Source organism: Taudactylus pleione, unplaced genomic scaffold, assembly GCF_031769625.1.
Source record: "Taudactylus pleione unplaced genomic scaffold, aTauple2 ptg001106l, whole genome shotgun sequence".
In the NCBI taxonomy this organism is placed as follows: Eukaryota; Metazoa; Chordata; class Amphibia; order Anura; family Myobatrachidae; genus Taudactylus; species Taudactylus pleione.
Window position 1 is genome coordinate 1,052,986 of NW_028285507.1, and position 25,812 is coordinate 1,078,797.

Here is a 25,812-nt window from a genome sequence, read left to right on the forward strand (position 1 = left end):
TGTGTGGACTGTGTGTATGGTACAGTATGTGTGTATGGTCTGTATGTATGGTACAGTATGTGTGTGTGGTCTGTCTGTATTGTACAGTATCTGTGTATGGTTTGTCTGTATGGTACAGTATGTGTGTGTGGTCTGTCTGTGTGGTACAGTATGTGTGTATGGTACAGTATGTGTGTGTGGGCTGTCTCTATGGTACAGTATGTGTGTGGTCTGTCTGTATGATACAGTATGTGTATGGTATGTGTGTATGGTCTGTGTATGGTACAGTATGTGTATGATATGTGTGTATGGTACAGTATGTGTGTATGGTCTGTGTATGGTACAGTATGTCTGTATGATACAGTATGTGTATGGTATGTGTGTATGGTACATTATGTATGTATGGTACAGTATGTGTGTCTGGTCTATGTGTATGGTACAGTATGTGTATGGTACAGTATGTGTGTATGGTCTGTGTGTATGGTACAGTACAGTATGTGTGTATGGTATAGTAAGTGTGTATGGTACAGTATGTGTCTGTATGATACAGTATGTGTATGGTATGTGTGTATGGTCTGTGTATGGTACAGTATGTCTGTATGATACAGTATGTGTATGATATGTGTGTATGGTACAGTATGTGTGTATGGTCTGTGTATGGTACAGTATGTCTGTATGATACAGTATGTGTATGGTATGTGTGTGTGTATGGTACAGTATGTGTGTATGATACAGTATGTGTATGGTATGTGTGTATGGTCTGTGTATAGTACAGTATGTGTGTATGGTATGTGTGTATCATACAGTATGTGTATGGTATGTGTGTATGGTACATTATGTGTGTGTAGTGTGTATGGTACAGTATGTGTGTAGTGTGTATGGTACAGTATGTGTGTAAGGTCTTTGTGTATGGTACAGTATGTGGGTATGATACAGTATGTGTATGGTATGTGTGTATGATACAGTATGTGTATGGTATGTGTGTATGGTCTGTGTATGGTACAGTATGTGTGTATGGTCTGTGTATGGTACAGTATGTGTGTAGTGTTTATGGTACAGTACGTGTATGGTATGTGTGTATGATACAGTATGTGTATGGTATGTGTGTATGGTCTGTGTATGGTACAGTATGTGTGTATGGTCTGTGTATGGTACAGTATGTGTGTATGGTCTGTGTGTGTGGTCTGTCTGTATGGTACAGTATGTGTGTGTGGTCTGTGTATGGTACAGGTTGTGTGTATGGTACAGTATGTGTGTATGGTCTGTGTATGGTACAGAATGTGTGTATGGTCTGTGTGTGTGGTCTGTCTGTATGGTACAGTATGTGTGTATGGTCTGTATGTATGGTACAGTATGTGTGTATGGTCTGTATGTATGGTACAGTATGTGTGTGTGGTCTGTCTGTATGGTACAGTATGTGTGTATGGTCTGTGTATGGTACAGTATGTGTGTATGGGCTGTCTGTATGGTACAGTATGTGTGTGTGGTCCGTATGGTACAGTATGTGTGTATGATCTGTGTGTTTAGTACAGTATGTGTGTGTGGTCTGTGTGTATGGTACAGTATGTGTGTATGGTCTGTGTATGGTACAGTATGTGTGTATGGGCTGTCTGTATGGTACAGTATGTGTGTGTGGTCTGTGTATGGTACAGTATGTGTGTATGATCTGTGTGTATAGTACAGTATGTGTGTGTGGTCTGTGTATGGTACAGTATGTGTGTATGGTCTGTATGTATGGTACAGTATGTGTGTGTGGTCTGTCTGTATTGTACAGTATCTGTGTATGGTTTGTCTGTATGGTACAGTATGTGTGTGTGGTCTGTCTGTATGGTACAGTATGTGTGTGTGGGGTGTCTGTATGGTACAGTATGTGTGTGTTCTGTCTGTATAGTACAGTATGTGTGTATGGTCTGTGTGTATGTTACAGTATGTGTGTATGGTACAGTATGTGTGTATGGTCTGTGTGTGTGGTCTGTTTGTATGGTACAGTATGTGTGTGTGGTCTGTATGGTACAGTATGTGTGTGTGGTCCGTATGGTACAGTATGTGTGTATGATCTGTGTGTTTAGTACAGTATGTGTGTGTGGTCTGTGTGTATGGTACAGTATGTGTGTATGGTCTGTGTGTATGGTACAGTATGTGTGTGTGGTCTGTCTGTATTGTACAGTATCTGTATGGTTTGTCTGTATGGTACAGTATGTGTGTGTGGTCTGTCTGTATTGTACAGTATGTGTGTGTGGTCTGTCTGTATGGTACAGTATGTGTGTGTGGTCTGTCTGTATGGTACAGTATGTGTGTGTGGTCTGTCTGTATGGTACAGTATGTGTGTTTGGGCTGTCTGTGTATGGTCTGTGTGTATGGTACAGTCTGTGTTTGGTACAGTATGTCTGTATGGTCTGTGTGTATTGTACAGTATGTGTATGGTCTGTGTGTATGGTACAGTCTGTGTATGGTCTGTGTGTATTGTACAGTATGTGTATGGTCTATGTGTATATGGTACAGTATGTCTGTATGGTCTGTGTGTATGGTACAGTATGTGTATGGTCTGTGTGTATTGTACAGTATGTGTATGGTCTGTGTGTATGGTACAGGTTGTGTATGGTCTGTGTGTATTGTACAGTATGTGTATGGTACAGGTTGTGTGTATGGTACAGTCTGTGTATGGTCTATGTGTATTTGGTACAGTATGTCTGTATGGTCTGTGTGTATGGTATGGTGTGTGTATGGTCTGTGTGTATGGTACAGGTTGTGTGTATGGTACAGTCTGTGTATATGGTACAGGTTGTGTGAGCATGGTACAGTCTGTGTATGGTACAGTCTGTGTGTATGGTCTGTATGTATGGTACAGTATGTGTGTGTGGTCTGTCTGTATTGTACAGTATCTGTGTATGGTTTGTCTGTATGGTATAGTATGTGTGTGTGGTCTGTCTGTATGGTACAGTATGTTTGTATGGTACAGTATGTGTGTGTGGGCTGTCTGTATGGTACAGTATGTATGTGGTCTGTCTGTATGATACAGTATGTCTGTATGATACAGTATGTGTATGGTATGTGTGTATGGTACAGTATGTGTGTATGGTCTGTGTATGGTACAGTATGTCTGTATGATACAGGGTGTGTATGGTACAGTATGTGTGTATGGTCTGTGTATGGTACAGTATGTCTGTGTGATACAGTATGTGTATGGTATGTGTGTATGGTACATTATGTGTGTATGGTCTGTGTGTACGGTACAGTATGTGTGTATGGTCTGTGTGTATGGTACAATATGTGTGTATGGTATAGTATGTGTGTATGGTCTGTGTATGGTACAGTATGTGTGTATGGTACAGTATGGTCTGTGTATGGTACAGTATGTGTATGGTATGTGTGTATGGTACAGTATGTGTGTATGGTACAGTATGTGTATGGTATGTGTATAGTACAGTATGTGTGTATGTGCATGGTATGTGTGTATCATACAGTATGTTTGTGTCATACAGTATGTGTATGGTATGTGTGTATGGTACAGTATGTGTATGGTATGTGTGTATGGTACAGTATGTGTGTGTAGTGTGTATGGTACAGTATGTGTGTAAGGTCTTTGTGTATGGTACAGTATGTGTATGGTATGTGTGTATGATACAGTATGTGTATGGTCTTTGTGTATGGTACAGTATGTGTATAGTCTGTGTATGGTACAGTATGTGTGTATGGTCTGTGTATGGTACAGTATGTGTGTAGTGTTTATGGTACAGTATGTGTATGGTATGTGTATGGTACAGTATGTGTGTATGGTCTGTGTATGGTACAGTATGTGTGTATGGTCTGTGTGTGTGGTCTGTCTGTATGGTACAGTATGTGTGTGTGGTCTGTGTATGGTACAGTATGTGTGCATGGTACAGTATGTGTGTGTTGTCTGTATGGTACAGTATGTGTGTATGATCTGTGTGTATAGTACAGTATGTGTGTGTGGTCTGTGTGTATGGTACAGTATGTGTGTATGGTCTGTATGTATGGTACAGTATGTGTGTGTGGTCTGTCTGTATTGTACAGTATCTGTGTATGGTTTGTCTGTATGGTACAGTATGTGTGTGTGGTACAGTATGTGTGTGTGGGCTGTCTGTATTGTACAGTGTGTGTGTGGGCTGTCTGTATGGTACAGTATGTGTGTGGTCTGTCTATATGATACAGTATGTGTGTATGGTCTGTGTGTATGTTACAGTATGTGTGTATGGTCTGTGTATGGTACAGTATGTGTGTATGGTCTGTGTGTGTGGTCTGTCTGTATGGTACAGTATGTGTGTGTGGTCTGTGTATGGTACAGTATGTGTGTATGGTACAGTATGTGTGTGTGGTCTGTATGGTACAGTATGTGTGTATGATCTATGTGTATAGTACAGTATGTGTGTATGGTACAGTATGTGTGTGTGGTCTGTCTGTATTGTACAGTATGTGTGTGTGGTCTGTCTGTATTGTACAGTATGTGTGTGTGGTCTGTCTGTATTGTACAGTATCTGTGTATGGTTTGTCTGTATGGTACAGTATGTGTGTGGTCTGTCTGTATGGTACAGTATGTGTGTGTGGTCTGTCTGTATGGTACAGTATGTGTGTATGGTCTGTGTGTATGGTACAGTATGTCTGTATGGTGTGTGTGTATGGTACAGTCTGTGTATGGTCTGTGTATATGGTACAGGTTGTGTGTATGGTACAGTCTGCATGTATGGTCTGTGTGTATGGTACAGTCTGTGTATGATCTGTGTGTATGGTACAGTATGTCTGTATGGTCTGTGTGTATGGTACAGCATGTGTATGGTCTGTGTGTATGGTCTGTGTATGGTACAGTATGTCTGTATGGTCTGTGTGTATTGTACAGTATGTGTATGGTCTGTGTGTATGGTACAGTCTGTGTATGGTCTGTGTATATTGTACAGTATGTGTATGGTACAGTCTGTGTATGGTCTATGTGTATATTGTACAGTATGTCTGTATGGTCTGTGTGTATTCTACAGTATGTGTATGGTCTGTGTGTATGGTACAGGATGTGTATGGTCTGTGTGTATTGTACAGTATATGTATGGTACAGTCTGTGTATGGTCTATGTGTATATGGTACAGTATGTCTGTATGGTCTGTGTGTATGGTACAGTATGTGTATGGTCTGTGTGTATTGTACAGTATGTGTATGGTCTGTGTGTATGGTACAGTATGTGTATGGTCTGTGTGTATTGTACAGTATGTGTATGGTCTGTGTGTATGGTACAGTCTGCGTGTATGGTCTGTGTGTATTGTACAGTCTGTGTATGGTCTGTGTATATGGTACAGGTTGTGTGAGCATGGTACAGTCTGTGTGTATGGTACAGTCTGTGTGTATGTTACAGTATGTACCCCCTAACCCCTCCCCCCCCCGCTCCCAAAAAAACCAAAACGAACACTAACCCCCTAACTGACCTAACAGGGAGCTGGTTGGAGAATCGCAGGCGTACCAGTGCATTTGAACGCCGTAGCAGAGGCGTGCATGGTACACTACGATGGCGCTCACTGCATACAGGAAAGTTACCAATTTCTAAGTGAATCTAATGGAATGTTTTGCACAGGCAAAGGAACCCCCATTCTATTAGACTTTCTGTTTTTTTATTCCAGGGAGCACCACAACACCTATTCTGTAACACGGAGGGTCCCCTCTTACTGACATGCTCTAAGGTGCTGTTGGTTTATTGACTGTTTTTTTCACTATTTTTCATCTAAAACCTGTTCAGGAATCCTTCTCCTAAATCCCCATTTCCCAGTTTATAAGTGAGGTCTGACCGGCTGTAAATGTGCCAGCGGCTGCGATGTGCTGCCATGTTACCGATGTATTGGCTGGTTGTAAGGATGTGCGAGAAGGGAAGTGGGCGTCTGTGCCCGTTGTCCGTGCGAGTGCTTTGCGATTGCACATATTAGCATACTCGCGCAGCAGACCTGCGTACGCGATCACATCGACGAGCCTTTCTGAATGGGGCCCTTTGTACCTCCCTTTTCTGGATTTCACAAATTACCTACAATTATATTATGGCGACGTTCTGAAAAGTAGATAAAAATCAAATCTGGTCTAAAAGAATAAAATATACAATAACTTCTGCCTAAACCATTTGTCAGAGCCCCCTCCTCCTATATACTGACTGACACCATGTATATGGGATCACTTACGGAGCTGAGATTCTGTTGTGCTGTTAGCATAACATGATTAATCGGCTGGTTCCCTTGTTGTGTTTGGGGGATCAATCACATACAGTCTGGGACAGTTTGTGCCCCAAAGCTGTTGATTTTCATTTTTTTTTTTTTTTTGTGGTAATGTCAGAACCATTAAATGGTGTATTCAGATTTTTGGGACCCCCAGTGCTTTAATTACAGCGAGGTCACTTTAATTATTTTCTTTAAAAAAAGAAAGCAGATCTGTATTTTAACTGATTGGTCGGGACTATAACGCAAACAAGGAAATGACTGTGTTTATGAAATCCAGCCATTCTAGGAAGACCGCGTCCGTGCTCTGGCGGAACCTTGAAAATATCCTCGCCCTCAACAAAGCTCATTGAGAAGGCGGCTGTGCAGTCAGTGTAGCCTGCACCGACAGAAGTACGCACAGTCTCACATTTCTATACGTCCTGGTATCTTGACAGACTCTGAGCAATTTAATGTTATTAAGCTGAGGCATAGAATGGCCTTGTGTATGGAGTGGCCCAGTAATTGCCCAGTACGTACAGCCTCGGGCTCAGAGTCTGCAAACGGCGTCTTTGAAGACCTGATCTTCATCAGATTTTGCTCTTTGTGCCTGAATAAGGGAGAAGGGTCTTTCCCCTTTAATAATTCTAATAAGTCACAGGAATGTATTTACCAAGCGGCGGTTTTTCCGAGGAAAAAATTGGCAATAATATTAAATATAAAGCACGCCTGGTTTTGCATTTAATATAAATGCCAATTTAAATCCTGCTGACTATCGGCGGCATCGAAAAGCTGCTGCTTAGTAAATATACCAAATAGCTCCAAAAATGTTTATATTGTCATTAAAAATCGGAGTTTCGGATAAGTTTACTTGTTAGAGAAACGTTATTTGCTTTACCCGTGGTTTGACCGTACAGCTGAAAGAAAATTGTTATATTAAGACCTATGGTAATAAGGCATCCTTTGGGCTCATTACCACAAATGGCGCTTACAATTCCCGCCATGGCTTTCTGAACTAACCGCGCATGGAAGCTGCAGTGACAATGATCACGTCGCTGATCCCTCTGGCGAAATCCGTATTATGTTCTTACAGATACGTACAGTAGTAGTGAAACGTCCTCTCTGCCCAATATAGAGACACTTGCTGTTCGCATATTGTATGAACACATTACAGGATGATAGAAATTAAAACAATATATAATAAAGGACGTGTTAGGGTATAGAGCCCCTAATACCACACACTGTAGCGTGCTTCATTGTTTCTGCACGTGTTTGTCAATGTATCAGTAAATGCATGTAAAATAAATATGGTCATTATAAACACATCAAAACTACATAAATGCATAAAAAATACACTGCATATATAAATTATTAAAAGTGTATTATAACATAATGTGTTTGTAATTTGCTTATACAGAAAACGCAATACAACAATATAAACAATCTGTACGAAACACCAAAAGTACATTAAATATGCATTTAAAAAAGCTTTACACAGTGACCTGTTACAGTATATCACTACGGCGCGTATATTTATACATGACAAAGACCGATCTGCATAATGTTCCTCTCCATGTATACAGAGCAGAGGCATCTAGAAAAGTACAGATACTGTTTAAATTACTGTTGTGGCCGGAGGCCGACCACACGTGATTAAAATGGCTGCCAAGGCATTGAGGGGATTAACCCTCATGCCATTGCGCCATTTTTAAAAGGACAGTGTAAAAGCACACTGCACATGGTTTATACTAAACTGTATTAAAGTATATATGTATTGCTGTAATGCACTGCAGCTGATCTGCAATGCATTAGTGCATGAAGCAACGTATATTTAATAGACTATGCACTATATGGTTTAAATGTATATTTTGTAGAGAAAATGCACTTATAAGGAATGTATAAGTTATTTTGTTTTAGAAGGCTGTAAGATTTAAGTCAAATGGTTATGAGACATTCTCACCTCCTGACATAGGAAGTGATATGTTAATTGTCCTGACCTATGATAGTGGTCAGACCATTGTGTAACAAAGCTTTCTTTGAAGTGCATCCAGATTAGACCTGGCTGGAATGTCTCTGTGTGGTGAGAAGAGGGTGAGATGGTCTGAGACTATCTCCTGTGTGTGTGCACTTCTGGGGGAGAGAAGTCTTTGTTTTTTCATGATTATTGCCGGAAGACCAAAGCGAATATTATTGCTGGTCATCCTACATAGATATTGTGTCACTGTGTGATAAATGTATCAAAGGATGAAAGTAAATGACCAGTTCCTGTGGAATGTGAGTTGTAATTACTTTTGGGATAGATGGTCTGATTGGGTTACAAGACCAACTGTGGGTGGATGTCACCATGCTGTATTATGTGTTCTGACTATATATACATGGCCTGTGAGCCCTGTATGTTTACAACCCTGTAACTTCTTTGAGGAGAAGAGCTGCTGATAAGATTCCTGTATTGTACATCCTTGTGAATCCTGTGTGGAGAAGAATTGCTGTAACATCTTGTATTGTATGCTGAAATTCCCCTTCAATCCGAAGGGAGGGTCTTTTTTAAGACTGAGATCAATTAACACCTTTGCCTTTAAATTCTATTACATCTGTATCCTGCGACCAACAGAAATGCGCAAAAAGCTATTCCGTTCTCCTGCTGTTCTGGGTAAGAGCTCCGTGTCTCCAAGTTCAAGCCCTCTGCCAAGCTACCGATACCAAACAGGAGGTGTGTCCGCAGTTGGTCAACGCATACGCAGCAGAAGTGGTTCCAGCTGCCTAGGCAGGAGCCCGATTGTACGTAAAAAGCGGTTCCAAACACCGAAGGTAGAGGTTGGTGGTGGCAGCATCGTTACACGCCCACAGCGCAGTGGGCGGAGTCGGTGACAGGCGGTCACTGACGGTGAGTGGGAGTCCAAAAGCGCTAACCCGTGACCAGGGCCAGCCTAGGCGAAAGGCGTCCGGTCACAACTGCATGTTTTCTTTTTTTACAAAGGAATTTTTTATATATATAAAATACTAGCTGAAGTACTCAGCGTTGCCTGGGTTTAAATCTTCAAGTCATTAAGTTTTATTATGTGATGTCGTCCAAATCCATTCAGGGAAGGCCAAGAACACGCTCCCCGGGTCAAAGTTCTGCCCAGCGTACACCAACGGGAGGTCTGACAGGGACCATAACCCCCCTAGTATGTCTTCTGGGATCCAATGTAACCACTCTGTGAAGTTTTCGTCCAAATTATGTGATGTCCAAATCCATCCAGTGGAAGGCCCAGATCAGGCTCCCTGGGTCAAAGTTCTGACCGGTGCACTCCGCCGTGAGGTCGACCCGGACCCCAACCACTCAATTAGGCATCTCAGACCAATTGCCACCCCTCTGGGAAGTTTTCATTGAGTGGAAGGCCCAGAACAGGCTTCCCAGTACAGAGTTCTGCCCCAACGTACCTGGGTCAAAGTTCTGCTCAGTGTACACCAATGGGAGGCCCAACCGGGACCTCAACCCCCCTAGTATGTCTTCTGGGATCCAGTGTTACCACTCCTGAAGTTTTCGTCCAAATCCATCCAATGGAAGGCTCAGATCAGGCTTCCTGGGTCAAATATCTGCTTGGCGCATGCCTCTGTGAGGTCCGACTGGGACCCCAACCACTCCAGTAAGCATCCCTGACCAATTGCCACCCCTCTGTGAAGTTTTCATTCAATTTATCCAGTGGAAGGCCCAGAACAGGCTCCCCTGGTCAAATTTCTGCCCAGTGTCCCCAGGTCTGACCTGGGCCCTAACCCCCCCTAAAGCCTGGCCAGGATCCAACTGGACCACCTCGCGTTGTCGTTGCAGGGTGTCCAAATGCAAAACCGGACAGACAATCAAACAAACCAATTTTATATATAAGATATACAGTACCGTGCAAAAGTTTTGGGCAGGTGTGGAAAAATGCTGCAGAGTAAGAATGCTTTCACAAATAGAAGTGTTAATAGTTTATTTTTATCAATTAATAAAATGCAAAGTGAATGAACAGAAGAGAAATCTAAATCAAATCAATATTTGGTGTGACCACCCTTCGCCTTCAAAACAGAATCAATTCTTCTAGGTACACTTAAGGCCCCCATACATCAGAGATTGATTGCAGCAATTTGCAATCGATTGTGTATAAAAATCTTTCCCTTTTTCAATCATTTGCAAACTGCACGATTGCTGCAATCAATCTCTGATGTATGGGGGCCTTCACACAAAGTCAGGGATTTTGTAGGATTATAGCCGGGTGTATGATTAACCAATCATACCAAACAGGTGATAATGATCATCATTTTCATATGTAGGTTGAAACACAGGGCCTGATTCATAACCCGCTCGCGAGCGGGTCGATGTTTGGCCACTGCACATGCGCACGCCGGAGCCGGCTCCGACGTGCGCATTCGCGAGACCCGGCTAGCGACGGGCGCTCCGTCGCTACGAGTCTCGCACCAAAGCGGGGCAGCTGTCGATCTTGATTGACAGCTTGTCCCGTTTTGGAGGCGGGCTGGCCAAACGGAGGCATTCCCGAAGGAATGCTTGCCGTTTGGGGGCTCTAACAGAGCCGAAAGCTCACTGGGGCTTGCAGGAACAAGACCCTACCACAAGGGTCTTGTCGCAAGCCGCGATGGTCGAGACAATCGTGACCATCACCTGGCCACTCGCAATAGCTGTGGGTGGTCACCCACAGCTAAGCGAGCGGCCAGGAGGCCGCACCAAAGAAAAATGCCCTGATTCAGAGCAAGCGCTCTTTCAGAGTGTCCGGCTCTGAATCAGGGCCACAGTCATTAACTGAAACAGAAACAGCTGCTTAAAACTGGGTGAGGAACAGCCAAACTCTGCTACAAAGGTGAGGTTGTGGAAGACAGTTTCATGTCACAGGTCATACACCATGACAAGACTGAGCACAGCAACAAGACACAAGGGCCCTGATTCAGAGCCGGACGCAAGTGGCTGCTCGTTCGCTCCGAGCGATGTTTGCCCAACTGCGCATGCGTACGGATCGTAATACGCATGCGCGAACCACTCAGTGCGGCCGAAATTCATGTGCTCGCAAAATAGCGAATGCCTGATAATTTCAGTGACAGAAAGAGGCGTATGTGGGTGGTAACAGGGGAAGGTGCTTGAAAACGGGGAGTGGAGATCCGATCGCAGGCGTGCTTAAAGGTCAAAACGGGCGTTTTATGGGTGTGCATATTTAAAACAGCAGCGTCATTGACCACGTCACTGGGTTCTTTTATAGCCAGAACTGCTCGCAAAATTGTGGTAGCAAAAACCAACCACAAGAATAGCGAGCAGTTCATACGCTGGTCGATGTACTCGATTAATCTGATAAATAGCGGACATGACGTAGGATGCGAGCGGCCAGGGGGCGTATTTTTCCAAAAAACGAACGCAAGTTTTGTTCGCTCGTTCAGACCTAGAGGCGTGAACAGACCGCAAACAGCGAACGGTTCATTTGAATAGCCACCCCTTGTTTTAGAACGAACGACCGCAAATAGCGAGTGGCTCTGAATGAGGGCCAAGGTAGTTATACTGCATCAGCCAGGTCTCTCCCAGACAAAGATTTCAAAGTAGACCGGGGTTTCAAGATGTGCTGTTCAAGCTCTTTTGAAGAAGCACAAAGAAACGGGCAACGTTGAGGACCATAGACGCAGTGGTCGGCCAAGGAAACTTAGTGCATCAGATAACAGACACATCATGCTTACTTCCTTTTTAAATCGGAAGCTGTCCAGCAGTGCCATCAGCTCAGAACTGGCAGAAACCAGTGGGACCCAGGTACACTCATCTACTGATCGGAGAAGTCTGGCCTGAAGTGGTCTTCATGGAAGAATTGCCACCAAAAAGCCATACCTACGACGTGGAAACAAGGCCAAGCGACTCAAATATGCATAAAAACATAGGAACTGGGGTGCAGAAAAATGGCAGCAGGTGCTCTGTACTGAGGAGTCACAATGTGGGATATTTGGCGGTAACAGAGGCAATTTGCTCGCCGAAAGGCTGGAGAGCGGTAATGAGAGTCTGCAGGTAACAGTGACGCATGGTGGAGAGTGGTACAATAATAGTGACACATGGTGGAGAGAGGTACAATAATGAGTGTGTGCAGGTAACAGTGACACATGGTGGAGAGTGGTACAATAATGAGTGTGTGCAGGTAACAGTGACACATGGGGGAGAGAGGAACAATAATGAGTGTGCAGGTAACAGTGACACATGGTGGAGAGAGGTACAATAATGAGTGTGTGCAGGTAACAGTGACACATGGGGAGAGAGGTACAATAATGAGTGTGTGCAGGTAACAGTGACGCATGGTGGAGAGAGGTACAATAATGAGTGTGTGCAGGTAACAGTGACACAGGGTGGAGAGAGGTACAATAATGAGTGTGTGCAGGTAACAGTGACACATGGTGGAGAGAGGTACAATAATAGTGACACATGGTGGAGAGAGGTACAATAATGAGTGTGTGCAGGTAACAGTGACACATGGGGGAGAGAGGTACAATAATGAGTGAGTGCAGGTAACAGTGACACATGGTGGAGAGCGGTACAATAATGAGTGTGTGCAGGTAACAGTGACACATGGAGGAGAGAGGTACAATAATGAGTGTGTGCAGGTAACAGTGACACATGGTGGAGAGAGGTACAATAATGAGTGTGTGCAGGTAACAGTGACACATGGTGGAGAGAGGTACAATAATGAGTGTGTGCAGGTAACAGTGACGCATGCTGGAGAGAGGTACAATAATGAGTGTGTGCAGGTAACAGTGACGCATGGTGGAGAGAGGTACAATAATGAGTGTGTGCAGGTAACAGTGACACATGGTGGAGAGCGGTACAATAATGAGTGTGTGCAGGTAACAGTGACACATGGTGGAGAGAGGTACAATAATGTGTGTGTGCAGGTAACAGTGACACATGGTGGAGAGAGGTACAATAATGAGTGTGTGCAGGTAACAGTGACACATGGTGGAGAGAGGTACAGTAATGAGTGTGTGCAGGTAACAGTGACACATGGGGGAGAGAGGTATAATAATGAGTGTGTGCAGGTAACAGTGACACATGGTGGAGATGTACAATAATGTGTGTGTGCAGGTAACAGTGACGCATGGTGGAGAGCGGTACAATAATGAGTGTGTGCAGGTAACAGTGACACATGGTGGAGAGCGGTACAATAATGAGTGTGTGCAGGTAACAGTGACACATGGTGGAGAGGTACAATAATGTGTGTGTGCAGGTAACAGTGACACATGGTGGAGAGCGGTACAATAATGAGTGTGTGCAGGTAACAGTGACACATGGTGGAGAGCGGTACAATAATGAGTGTGTGCAGGTAACAGTGACACATGGTGGAGAGCGGCACAATAATGAGTGTGTGCAGGTAACAGTGACACATGGGGGAGAGCGGTACAATAATGAGTGTGTGCAGGTAACAGTGACACATGGTGGAGAGCGGTACAATAATGAGTGTGTGCAGGTAACAGTGACACATGGTGGAGAGAGGTACAATAATGAGTGTGTGCAGGTAACAGTGACACATGGGGGAGAGAGGTACAATAATGAGTATGTGCAGGTAACAGTGACACATGGTGGAGAGAGGTACAATAATGAGTGTGTGCAGGTAACAGTGACACATGGTGGAGAGCGGTACAATAATGAGTGTGTGCAGGTAACAGTGACACATGGTGGAGAGAGGTACAATAATGAGTGTGTGCAGGTAACAGTGACACATGGTGGAGAGCGGTACAATAATGAGTGTGTGCAGGTAACAGTGACACATGGGGGAGAGGTACAATAATGAGTGTGTGCAGGTAACAGTGACACATGGTGGAGAGTTGTACAATAATGAGTGTGTGCAAGTAACAGTGACACATGGTGGAGAGCGGTACAATAATGAGTGTGTACAGGTAACAGTGACACATGGTGGAGAGCGGTACAATAATGAGTGTGTGCAGGTAACAGTGACACATGGGGGAGAGAGGTACAATAATGAGTGTGTGCAGGTAACAGTGACACATGGTGGAGAGCGGTACAATAATGAGTGTGTGCAGGTAACAGTGACACATGGTGGAGAGAGGTACAATAATGAGTGTGTGCAGGTAACAGTGACACATGGTGGAGAGCGGTACAATAATGAGTGTGTGCAGGTAACAGTGACACATGGGGGAGAGGTACAATAATGAGTGTGTGCAGGTAACAGTGACACATGGTGGAGAGTTGTACAATAATGAGTGTGTGCAAGTAACAGTGACACATGGTGGAGAGCGGTACAATAATGAGTGTGTACAGGTAACAGTGACACATGGTGGAGAGCGGTACAATAATGAGTGTGTGCAGGTAACAGTGACACATGGGGGAGAGCGGTACAATAATGAGTGTGTGCAGGTAACAGTGACACATGGTGGAGAGCTGTACAATAATGTGTGTGTGCAGGTAACAGTGACACATGGTGGAGAGAGGTACAGTAATGTCTGTCTGCAGGTAACAGTGACGCATGGGGGAGAGAGGTACAATAATGTGTGTGTGCAGGTAACAGTGACGCATGGTGGAGAGAGAGAGGTACAATAATGAGTGTGTGCAGGTAACAGTGACGCATGGTGGAGAGAGGTACAATAATGAGTGTGTGCAGGTAACAGTGACACATGGTGGAGACAGGTACAATAATGAGTGTGTGCAGGTAACAGTGACACATGGTGGAGAGAGGTACAATAATGAGTGTGTGCAGGTAACAGTGACACATGGTGGAGAGAGGTACAGTAATGAGTGTGCAGATAACAGTGACACATGGTGGAGAGAGGTACAATAATGAGTGTGTGCAGGTAACAGTGACACATGGTGGAGAGAGGTACAATAATGTGTGTGCAGGTAACAGTGACGCATGGTGGAGAGAGGTGCAATAATGAGTGTGTGCAGGTAACAGTGACGCATGGTGGAGAGAGGTACAATAATGAGTGTGTGCAGGTAACAGTGACACATGGTGGAGAGAGGTACAATAATGAGTGTGTGCAGGTAACAGTGACACATGGTGGAGAGAGGTACAATAATGAGTGTGTGCAGATAACAGTGACACATGGTGGAGAGCGGTACAATAATGAGTGTGTGCAGGTAACAGTGACACATGGGGGAGAGGTACAATAATGAGTGTGTGCAGGTAACAGTGACACATGGTGGAGAGAGGTACAATAATGAGTGTGTGCAAGTAACAGTGACACATGGTGGAGAGCGGTACAATAATGAGTGTGTACAGGTAACAGTGACACATGGTGGAGAGCGGTACAATAATGAGTGTGTGCAGGTAACAGTGACACATGGTGGAGAGAGGTACAATAATGTGTGTGTGCAGGTAACAGTGACACATGGGGGAGAGCGGTACAATAATGAGTGTGTGCAGGTAACAGTGACACATGGTGGAGAGCTGTACAATAATGTGTGTGTGCAGGTAACAGTGACACATGGTGGAGAGAGGTACAGTAATGTCTGTCTGCAGGTAACAGTGACGCATGGGGGAGAGAGGTACAATAATGTGTGTGTGCAGGTAACAGTGACGCATGGTGGAGAGAGGTACAATAATGAGTGTGTGCAGGTAACAGTGACGCATGGTGGAGAGAGGTACAATAATGAGTGTGTGCAGGTAACAGTGACGCATGGTGGAGAGAGGTACAATAATGAGTGTGTGCAGGTAACAGTGACACATGGTGGAGAGAGGTACAATAATGAGTGTGTGCAGGTAACAGTGACACATGGTGGAGAGAGGTACAATAATGAGTGTGTGCAGGTAACAGTGACACATGGTGGAGAGAGGTACAGTAATGAGTGTGCAGATAACAGTGACACATGGTGGAGAGAGGTACAATAATGAGTGTGTGCAGGTAACAGTGACACATGGTGGAGAGAGGTACAATAATGTGTGTGCAGGTAACAGTGACGCATGGTGGAGAGAGGTACAATAATGAGTGTGTGCAGGTAACAGTGACGCATGGTGGAGAGAGGTACAATAATGAGTGTGTGCAGGTAACAGTGACACATGGTGGAGAGAGGTACAATAATGAGTGCAGGTAACAGTGACACATGGTGGAGAGAGGTACAATAATGAGTGTGTGCAGATAACAGTGACACATGGTGGACGTTCCTTGCAAGTTTGTGGCTGCATTTCAGCAAATAGAGTTGGGGATTCGGTCAGGATTAATGGTGTCCTCAATACTGAGAAATACAGGCAGGTACTTATCCATCATGTAATTCCATCAGGGAGGCGTCTGATGGCTCCAAATTTATTCTGCAGCAGGACAATGACCCCAATCATACAGCCAATGTCATTTAGAACTATCTTCAGCATAAAGAAGAACAAGACAGACAGAAGGATATGAGCAAGCTACATCCACAGAAGCTCTGTGCTTAGGGCCTGATTCAGAGCCGCTGGTTCGCTCCGAGCGATGTTCGCACATCTGCGCATGCGTATGGGTCGTAATGCACATGCGCCAACCAGTCAGTGCGATCGGAAATCGAGCGCTCGCAAAATAGCGAATGCCTGCTAATTTGAGTGACAGAATGAGGCGTTTGTGGGTGGTAACAGGGGAAGGTGCTTGAAAACGGGGAGTGGAGATCCGAACGCAGGCGTGCCAAAAGGTCAAAACAGGCGTTTTATGGGTGTGCATAATTAACAAAGCAGCGTCATCGGCCACATCACTTCGTTGTCTCTTAGCCTGAACTGTTCGCATGATTGCGGTAGGAAAATCCAACCACAAGCACTGCGAGCAGTTCAGACGCCTTTCGATGTACTCGATTAATCAAATAAATAGTGTAGATGACGTAGGATGCGAGCGGCCAGGGGGCGTCTTTCCAAAATAGCGAGCGCATGTTTCGTTCGCTCGCTCAGACATAGAGGCGTCAACAGACCGCAAAGAGCGAGCGCTCAATTTAAATAGCCGGCCCCTTTTTCTGAACGAGCGAGCGCAAATAGCGTCCGGCTCTGAATCAGGCCCCCTGTGTGTAAGTGTACTGAGAAGAACTGATGCTGAACTTTTCAATCAATTTTCAAATAGACAAAACAAAGCCTTCTTACAGCGTTTCCTCCACACCTGCCTAACACTTTTGCGCAGTACTGTGAGTACCTGTAATTATGTAATATATAAGTTGTGCTGTCAGTGGCGCTTTTTTTTTTTTTTTTTGCAGATTCCTGATTGACCTTTATCCCTCCGGACAACTCAGATGTATATACGGAGCTTTGCCTTCATCCCCCTGAAACAATTATTCTGGCCTCTACAAGTCACATATTAGAATATCTATGATTTATAGTCATTTTGTCCCATATATAATCCTCTCCCCAGGACCTCTGGGCCACTACATGCTGTGAAAACCTAATTACACAACTAATACTTTCATGGATTTCTTGTCATCTTTGTATTTCATACGTTCAGGCTGACGCCGGGTCGCATACGGGTATCTGTCTGTTATAGATCATACAGGAAAACTATCATCTCTTCATATACATATAATGTATGGCTGTGAGCATTGAGTTGTGTCTCCCTTGTCAGAACTCACAAAGGGCAAATGTATTGGTCCATGTAAGGGCGGGCACTGGCGAGGTGTTACAGTCCATTTTACGCCGGCCATAAACGCTGTGACATTGTGTGGCTGGATACAGCCATGGGGCTCAGCGATGATCCTGTGCAAATGATTAATGGACATGTCCAGCTGCCAGGCCCCATTGCTCTTATTGGACGTTAGCCCTGTCACCAGGTGCCCATGCAGGTTGGCAGGATTAGTCCTATTCACATCTGACAATAAAGAGGAAATAAGTTGTAAGCTCTGCAGACCGGCTACAGGGAAACACAAGTTGGTGTAGGTGTGAGGGTATATGCCATACATGTCTCCCCTACAACTCCCACCCTCTAGCTGCCACTCATGGTATGTGCAGAGGACGGGGGCATATGAGACATGGGTATAGGTGTGAGAGTATACACCATACATGCCTCCCCAGTCTCCCCTACATCTCCCACCCTCTAGCTGTCACTCATTGTATGTGGAGAGGATGGGGGCATATATTACATGGGTATAGGTGTGGGGGTATATGCCATACATGCCTCCCCAGTATCCCCTACATCTCCCACCCTCTAGCTGTCACTCATTGTATGTGGAGAAGATGGGGGCATATGTGACATGGGTATAGGTGTGAGAGTATATGCCATACATGCCTCCCCAGTCTCCCCTACAACTCCCACCCTCTAGCTGCCACTCATGGTATGTGGAGAGGATGGGGGCATATGTGACATGGGTGTAGGTGTGAGGGTATATGCCTTACATGTTTCCCCTACAACTCCCACCCTCTAGCTGCCACTCATGGTATGTGCAGAGGACGGGGGCATATGAGACATGGGTATAGGTGTGAGAGTATACACCATACATGCCTCCCCAGTCTCCCCTACATCTCCCACCCTCTAACTGCCACTCATGGTATGTGGAGAGGGTGGGGGCATATGTGACATGGGTATAGGTGTGAGAGTATACGCCATACATGCCTCCCCAACATCTCCCACCCTCTAGCTGCCACTCATTGTATGTGGAGAGGATGGGGGCATATATTACATGGGTATAGGTGTGGGGGTATATGCCATACATGCCTCCCCAGTATCCCCTACATCTCCCACCCTCTAGCTGCCACTCATTGTATGTGGAGAGGATGGGGGCATATGTGACATGGGTATAGGTGTGGGGGTATATGCCATACATGCCTCCCAGTATCCCCACCCTCTAGCTGCCACTCATTGTATGTGGAGAGGATGGGGACATATATTACATGGGTTAGATGGGACAGTAGCATGTGTCATAAGGGTAGGAGAGCGGCCCAATATCACTCAGGACCAGGATGATCATCTGCTCCAGAACCACATCATTTATCTGATACATAGGTTAGTGCAAAGGCACCGCGTCCAAATGTCCCCCCCCCATCTGTGCAGCGAGGCCCCACTACCTTCTGACAGTAGCACCAGAAAAATAAGATGTGTCACAGTGGCGGAGTCTGCTCACCCAGGCACTGGCGCCATCTTTCCAGACATATCACAGGGAAGATGGAGCAGCTGGAAGATGCGGTCGGGGAGTAGTTTGTGTTGCCAGCAGAACTCTGGGCCCGATTCAGCAAGGAACGCACTGATGCAGATGCACGCACCTGTCCGCTGCGAGAATAATATGCTAATCAATGTGTACGCACGGAGACCGCAGCACAAAATGCAGACGCCCAGCACCATATTAAGCCGCCCATCTCCCTTTACCCACAGCCTGATCAGCGCGCAAGATAGGGTAAACATCGGTAACAACGAGAATCATCGGACACATATGCACAGTAGTGGGTGACCTGACCTGCTGCAGGATTTTGGCTGCTTCCTGTGTACAGCTCACGGTATGGCTGTGTATGCCACCGCGCTGCCTTAATTATGCATACCCTTATAACGGCATCCCAACGCACAGACACTCCTGCGTTCGCCTGACTACCCCCCCCCCCGTCACCACCCACAAACGGCACTTCCTGTCAATATCGTAAGGGTTTGCGTACCCTAACCCGATAACCTGCATTGACCTGCATTGAATAGTTCGCGCACGTGCAGTGCAAAAACATCGGGCAAGTGCGTGAGTTATCTCCTTTGCGTTTCTTGCTGAATCACGCTCGCTCTGAATCAGGGCCCTCCTCCATGAAAATGGAGCGTCCTCCTGGACGCTCGCATAGCTGTGGGTGACCACCCACAACTTATGCGAGCGTCCATGATGATGGTCGCGATGGTCAAGACCATCACGACCATCAGGCTTGCGACAGGGACCTTGCGGTAGGGTCTCGCTGACGCAAGCCCAGGAGTGATTTTGGCTCTATCAGAGCCAAAATCACTCCCACTGACATCACTAGTGATGTCAGTGGGGCCGGCTTGAGACGGTAGGCGTTCCCATGGGAACGCCTCCGTCTGGCAGCCACGCCCCCGGCATGCCCACCAAAGGGGGCGTGCTGTGAATCAACATCGACAGCACACCCCCTTTGGTGCGAGACCCGGAGCGACGGAGAGCCCGTCGCTATCCGGGTCTCGCGCATGCGCACGACGGAGCTCCCTCCGTCGTGCGCATGCGCAGTAGGGCAACATCGACCAGCTTGCGAGCGTCCCTGAATGACCCCCTCTGTTCTGAGTGCAGTGTGCGCACCCATTATAGATATGCTACTAGTCCCTGCCCCAGTGGAGCTTACAATCTATTTTTCCTACTACATGTAGCATTATATATGGAGCTATGGCCTCACCGTGCACTATATAGCTATCTCCTCAACGAGCACTATATAGCTATCTCCTCAACGAGCACTATATAGCTATCTCCTCACCGTACACTATATAGCCATGGTCTCTCTGTGCACTATATAGCTATCTCCTCACCGTACACTATATAGCCATGGCCTCACCGTGCATTATATAGCCATGGCCTCACCGTGCTCTATATAGCCATGGCCTCAACGTGCACTATATAGCCATGGCCACACCCTGCACTATATAGCCATCTCACCGTACACTATATAGCCATGGCCTCACCGTGCTCTATATAGCCATGGCCTCACCGTGCTCTATATAGCCATGGCCCCACCGTGCACTATATAGCCATCTCCTCACCGTGCACTATATAGCCATGGCCTCACCGTGCTCTATATAGCCATGGCCTCAACGTGCACTATATAGCCATGGCCTCACCGTGCACTATATAGCCATCTCCTCACCGTGCACTATATAGCCATCTCCTCACTGTGCACTATATAGCCATGGCCTCACCGTGCACTATATAGCCATCTTCTCACCGTGCATTATATAGCCATGGCCTCTCCATGCATTATATAGCCATGGCCTCACCGTGCACTATATAGCCATGGCCTCTCCTTGCATTATATAGCCATGGCCTCACCGTGCACTATATAGCCATCTCCTCACCGTTCACTATATAGCCATGGCCTCACCGTACACTATATAGCCATCTCCTCACTGTGCACTATATAGCCATGGCCTCACCACGCACTATATAGCCATCACCTCATCGTGCACTATATAGCCATGGCCTCACCGTGCACTATATAGCCATCACCTCACCGTTCACTATATAGCCATGGCCTCACCACGCACTATATAGCCATGGCCTCACCCTGCACCATATAGCCATGGCCTCACCGTGCTCTATATAGCCATGGCCTCACCATGCACTATATAGCCATGGCCTCACCCTGCACCATATAGCCATGGCCTCACCGTGCTCTATATAGCCATGGCCTCACCCTGCACCATATAGCCATGGCCTCACCGTGCTCTATATAGCCATGGCCTCACCCTGCACCATATAGCCATGGCCTCACCGTGCACTATATAGCCTTCTCCTCACCGTGCACTATATAGCCATCTCCTCACTGTGCACTATATAGCCATGGCCTCACCGTGCACTATATAGCCATCTTCTCACCGTGCATTATATAGCCATGGCCTCACCGTGCTCTATATAGCCATGGCTTCAACGTGCACTATATAGCCATGGCCTCACCCTGCACTATATAGCCATCTCCTCACCGTACACTATATAGCCATGGCCTCACCGTGCTCTATATAGCCATGGCCTCAATGTGCACTATATAGCCATGGCCCCTCCGTGCACTATATAGCCATGGCCCCTCCGTGCATTATATAGCCATCTCCTCACCGTGTACTATATAGCCATGGCCTCACCGTGCACTATATAGCCATCGCTTCACCGTGCACTATATAGCCATGGCCTCACCGTGCACTATATAGCCATCTTCTCACCGTGCATTATATAGCCATGGCCTCTCCGTGCATTATATAGCCATGGCCTCACCATGCACTATATAGCCATGGCCTCTCCTTGCATTATATAGCCATCTCCTCACCGTGTACTATATAGCCATGGCCTCACCGTGCACTATATAGCCAGCACTATATAGCCATGGCCTCAATCTGCATAATATAAAGCCATCACCTCACCATGCACTATATAGCCATGGCCTCTCCGTGCATTATATAGCCATGCCTTCACCGTGCACTATATAGCCATAGCCCCACTGTGCACTATATAGCCATGGCCTCACCGTGCATTATATAGCCATGGCTTCACCGTGCACTATATAGTCATGGCCTCACCGTGCATTATATAGCCATGGCCTCACCGTGCACTATATAGCCATGGCCTCACCGTGCACTATATAGCCATGGCCTCACCGTGCACTATATAGCCATGGCCTCACCGTGCACTATATAGCCATGGCCTCACCGTGCATTATATAGCCATGGCCTCACCGTGCACTATATAGCCATGGCCTCACCGTGCACTATATAGCCATGGCTTCACCGTGCACTATATAGCCATGGCCTCACCGTGCTCTATATAGCCATGGCTTCAACGTGCACTATATAGCCATGGCCTCACCCTGCACTATATAGCCATCTCCTCACCGTACACTATATAGCCATGGCCTCACCGTGCTCTATATAGCCATGGCCTCAACGTGCACTATATAGCCATGGCCCCTCCGTGCACTATATAGCCATGGCCCCTCCGTGCATTATATAGCCATCTCCTCACCGTACACTATATAGCCATGGCCTCACCGCGCACTATATAGCCATCGCCTCATCGTAGACTATATAGCCATGGCCTCACCGTGCACTATATAGCCATCACCTCACCATTCACTATATAGACCATGGCCTCACCCTGCACCATATAGCTATGGCCTCACCCTGCAAAATATAAAGCCATCTCCTCACCGTGCACTATATAGCCATGGTCTCACCCTGCACCATATAGCCATGGCCTCTCCGTGCTCTATATAGCCATGGCCTCACCATGCACTATATAGCCATGGCCTCACCCTGCACCATATAGCCATGGCCTCACCGTGCACCATATAGCCATGGCCTCACCATGCACTATATAGCCATCTCCTCACCGTGCACTATATAGCCATCTCCTCACTGTGCACTATATAGCCATGGCCTCACCGTGCACTATATAGCCATCTCCTCACCGTGCACTATATAGTCATGGCCTCACCGTGTACTATATAGCCATCTCCTCACCGTGCACTATATAGTCATGGCCTCACCGTGCACTATATAGCCATCTCCTCACCGTGCACTATATAGCCATCTCCTCACCGTACACTATATAACCATCTCCTCACCGTGTACTATATAGCCATGGTCTCTCTGTGCACTATATAGCCATGGCCTCACCGCGCACTATATAGCCATCTCCTCACCTTGCACTATATAGCCATGGCCTCACCGCGCACTATATAGCCATCTCCTCACCATGCATTATATAGCCATCTCCTCACCATGCATTATATAGCCATCTCCTCACCATGCACAATATAGTCATGGCCTCACCGTGTACTATATAGCCATCTCCTCACCTTGCACTATATAGCCATCTCCTCACCGTGCATTATATAGCCATCTCCTCACCGTGCATTATATAGCCGTCTCCTCACCGTTCACTATATAGCCATCTCCTCACCGTGCATTATATAGCCATCTCCTCACCGTGCATTATATAGCCATCTCCTCACCGTACACTATATAGCCATGGCCTCACCGTGCACTATATAGCCATGGCCTCACCCTGCACTATATAGCCATCTCACCGTACACTATATAGCCATGGCCTCACCGTGCTCTATATAGCCATGGCCCCACCGTGCACTATATAGCCATCTCTTCACCGTGCACTATATAGCCATCTCCTCACCATGCACTATATAGCCATCTCCTCACCGTGCACTATATAGCCATCTCCTCACCGTACACTATATAGCCATCTCCTCACCGTACACTATATAGCCATGGCCTCACCGTGCACTATATAGCCATGGCCTCACCCTGCACTATATAGCCATCTCACCGTGCACTATATAGCCATGGCCTCACCGCGCTCTATATAGCCATGGCCTCACCGTGCACTATATAGCCATCTCCTCAATGTGCACTATATAGCCATGGCCTCACCGCACACTATATAGCCATCACCTCATCGTGCACTATATAGCCATGGCCTCACCCTGCACCATATAGCTATGGCCTCACTGTGCACTCTATAGCCATGGCCTCACCGTACACTATATAGCCATCTCCTCACTGTGCACTATATAGCCATGGCCTCACCGCGCACTATATAGCCATCACCTCATCGTGCACTATATAGCCATGGCCTCACCGCGCACTATATAGCCATGGCCTCACCCTGCACCATATAGCTATGGCCTCACCCTGCAAAATATAAAGCCATCTCCTCACCGTGCACCATATAGCCATGGCCTCACCGTGCTCTATATAGCCATGGCCTCACCATGCACTATATAGCTATGGCCTCACCCTGCACCATATAGCCATGGCCTCACCGTGCTCTATATAGCCATGGCCTCACCCTGCACCATATAGCCATGGCCTCACCGTGCACTATATAGCCTTCTCACCGTGCACTATATAGCCATGGCCTCACCGTGCACTATATAGCCATGGCCTCACCGTGCATTATATAGCCATGGCCTCACCGTGCACTATATAGCCATGGCTTCACCGTGCACTATATAGCCATGGCCTCACCGTGCTCTATATAGTCATGGCTTCAACGTGCTCTATATAGCCCTGGCCTCACCCTGCACTATATAGCCATCTCCTCACCGTACACTATATAGCCATGGCCTCACCGTGCTCTATATAGCCATGGCCTCAACGTGCACTATATAGCCATGGCCCCACCGTGCACTATATAGCCATGGCCCCTCCGTGCATTATATAGCCATCTCCTCACCGTACACTATATAGCCATGGCCTCACCGCGCACTATATAGCCATGGCCTCACCGCGCACTATATAGCCATCGCCTCATCGTGCAATATATAGCCATGGCCTCACCGTGCACTATATAGCCATCACCTCACCGTTCACTATATAGCCATGGCCTCACCCTGCACCATATAGCTATGGCCTCACCCTGCAAAATATAAAGCCTTCTCCTCACCGTGCACTATATAGCCATGGTCTCACCCTGCACCATATAGCCATGACCTCTCCGTGCTCTATATAGCCATGGCCTCACCCTTCACCATATAGCCATTGCCTCACCCTGCACGATATAGGCATGGCCTCACCGTGCACCATATAGCCATGGCCTCACCATGCACTATATAGTCATCTCCTCACCGTGCACTATATAGCCATCTCCTTACTGTGCACTATATAGCCATGGCCTCACCGTGCACTATATAGCCATCTCCTCACCGTGCACTATATAGTCATGGCCTCACCGTGTACTATATAGCCATCTCCTCACCGTGCACTATATAGTCATGGCCTCACCGTATACTATATAGCCATCTCCTCACCGTGCACTATATAGCCATCTCCTCACCGTACACTATATAACCATCTCCTCACCGTGTACTATATAGCCATGGTCTCTCTGTGCACTATATAGCCATGGCCTCACCGCGCACTATATAGCCATCTCCTCACCTTGCACTATATAGCCATGGCCTCACCGCGCACTATATAGCCATCTCCTCACCATGTATTATATAGCCATCTCCTCACCTTGCATTATATAGCCATCTCCTCACCGTGCACTATATAGCCATCTCCTCACCGTGCA

General features: G+C 46.5%; 1 protein-coding gene across 1 annotated transcript in view; it reads left to right on the forward strand.

Annotated features, from left to right (window-relative positions):
• TTLL7 (tubulin tyrosine ligase like 7) overlaps positions 1-17,396 on the forward strand; it is a 386,802-nt gene extending 369,406 nt beyond the window's left edge. The window contains exon 22 of the mRNA XM_088461808.1: positions 17,311-17,396. The gene's annotated coding sequence lies outside the window, so the exon portion shown is untranslated. The remainder of the gene's footprint in view (positions 1-17,310) is intronic.
• Positions 17,397-25,812: the final 8,416 nt, after the last annotated feature.